Source organism: Pteronotus mesoamericanus, unplaced genomic scaffold, assembly GCF_021234165.1.
Source record: "Pteronotus mesoamericanus isolate MK-2021 breed Mesoamerican mustached bat unplaced genomic scaffold, CSHL_Meso_final contig_94, whole genome shotgun sequence".
Taxonomy (NCBI): Eukaryota; Metazoa; Chordata; class Mammalia; order Chiroptera; family Mormoopidae; genus Pteronotus; species Pteronotus mesoamericanus.
The window spans coordinates 20,515,865-20,518,535 of record NW_026555285.1 but is presented as its reverse complement, the minus strand read 5'-3'; the positions used below and the strand labels follow the sequence as shown (position 1 = coordinate 20,518,535).

The window sequence follows — 2,671 nt, the reverse complement described above, 5'->3', positions numbered from 1 at the left end:
TAAAAATATTTCTCAGAAATAACACAGAAAACACAACTGATGAAAGATAAAAACATTATGGGCTAATAGCAAAATGTTAAAACTTCTGCTTATCAATATATAAATATCAAGAAAATAAATTGGAAAGCCAATGACTTGGAGAAAAATTTCTAAGTGTATAAACAACAAAGAGCTTATATTCATAATATAAAAGTATTCCTAAAACCAATAGTAAAATTACAAGTAACCTCCCAACAATATGTGGAAAAGACTTAAACACTTCATGAAGGAAGATATATAAATAAATGACCAATAAGTGTATGAAAAAGTACTCAACAAATTAATCACTGTGACCATAGAAACTTAAAACTACAATGAGTTATGTTTACAAACATACTAAAAATTCCTTTTTTAAAAAATATGAAATGCTTCATGAATTTGTGTGTCATTCCTATTCAGGGGCCATGCTAATCTTCTCTGTATCGTTCTAATTTTAGTATATGTGCTGCTGAAGTGAGCACTAGAAATTCTAAATATCAAAATATTTAAATATTAAATATTGGTCAGTATTCAGAGCCTGTGGTGCAACCATTTTGTAAAACATGTTGACAATCTTTAGTCAAAGAAACATTTTGCAATATAAATTTACCATATAATCTAGCAGTTTAATTCTGTGGAATTTACACAGAAGAAATTCACATATGTCTATGCCAACACTTGTACACAAATGTTTCCTTTTAATAAATGGCTTTATCAATAATAGCCAAACATTGGAAACAAGCCAAATAATCATAAACCAGTTGAATGACTAAACACTGTATGGTATATACAATATTTTATAATAGAATTTTACTTATCAATGAATGAGACAAACATCTGAGATACAAAATGTATGTGTACATCTCAAAAGTTTGCTGAGAGAAAGAAACCCCACAAAATAGATTCCACGTTTTAATTTATATGATTCTGGAATAGAAAAATATATCTGATTCCATGATTCTAATATAATCTATGTTACTCTATAATTTTTGCTGACTGGAGACAGGGGTGCTGGTTGACATGTAAATCTCATAGATGATTGCAATGTCTGTATGCATTTGTCAGAACACCTCCAACTGAAATATTTAATTTCTAGGTACAGCATGCTGTGCCTCTATTAAAAACTAAAATACAAACAAGATAAACTATTATGCTCTGAATATAAATACTAAAGAATTTATTTAACATTATCAAAGTGATCATTTTAGTTTTTTTATTTATTGACATCACACACTACCTACATATAGAACATATTGCATACGTGTGCATGGCTAATGTACAATGATTTTATTAGTTTGTCAATAATGCTATAAATCGGGAACCATTACAGCATTGTGGATAATGATAAACACTTTGGGAGTTTACCATTAATAGTAATAATCACAAGACTTAAAATTCTGGAAAGTAGATAATACTTGGGAAAGTCCATTGCCAGTCAGATACTGAATTTCTTTTATGGAAGACAGAGCAACCAAGAGACTAACTGATATGTGATAGAAGCAGATTAATGTAATTTTGTGACATACATTTGTGGTTAAATATGTGGTTAAATATATTAAATAACAACAGGGGTTATTAATAACATCAAAACATTTGAATTCCATACACTACTTTTGAAATGATCTTCTGGTGCTTCTTTAAAGAATCATTTCCAATTAATTCAACCTGAGTTTGCATAACATTGTATAAGTATCAGTGTAGCGGTGGATACACTATGAATGACTAAATTTTGTTTACAAAAAACAACACATCAACAACTTGGTCTTTGAAAAAGACAGGAATATTCTCCTGTTTTAGCTATTTTTCATCTCTGTCTTAACACCAACCTTACTTTAGGTATTGCTCTTGATTCAATGGATTGTGTTGTGTGATTTGAAATAAGGTTATTTTATTAATTTCCTAAATGTTGAACACCTTATTCTTGGATATCATAGATCTCAAGAGAGCTGCATAGACTATGCACTTTGTTACAGTATAGTAAGCTGACTGTAATTTTTAAATTTTTTCAGAGTTTGATGCTTCTTAACATCATTTAAAACAAATTAGTATTTTGATAGATTTTTGAGATCTGAAAAAAATACAGGATGGCAGACAAAGATTATAAAATCTGATGACATTTGTTTCTTTTAAAAGGAAATTTTTCACCTTGTTTGGAAATGCACCTACTGAATACTGTGTTTCTTCATAACTGTCTCTAACTATCTCAAGCTATTGAAACAACAGTAGCACAAAATACATGAACTTTGTGTAAGCCATCAGTGAAAGCTGAAAAATGACTACAATTTTTGCACATCTGTAGAATACCAGACTTTTACTTGACTAACACCGGAAGCTCTTTCCTGGCCAATGAATAGGGTCACTTGTTTAACAAACTATATGTGTCCATATAAATTCATTCTGTCCAGAGTACAAAAGTCAATTCTCAGGTAACATAACTGTCACGAACTCTTCTGACTTGCTAGAACATACTTACCCTCACCCTGCATTTTCTTCTCTCCTGATTCAGTGAACTGATTTTCTGATTTTGTTGTTGTTATATGATGTGTTCTCTTTCCTAGAAAGTAAATTGTCTCAGTGTGAACCTACATACACCCCCACCTCTAGTGATTTTTGCTTTATTCTTTCATAACCTTCTTTTTTTACCCTCTCCTGA

At 30.4% G+C, this 2,671-nt stretch overlaps 1 non-coding gene across 1 annotated transcript; it reads right to left on the bottom strand.

The window, feature by feature from the left end:
- Positions 1 to 393: 393 nt before the first annotated feature.
- LOC129081224 (U6 spliceosomal RNA) lies at positions 394 to 500 on the bottom strand. Its single transcript, XR_008530285.1, has one exon. It is a non-coding gene; the product is annotated as a U6 spliceosomal RNA (small nuclear RNA).
- Positions 501 to 2,671: the final 2,171 nt, after the last annotated feature.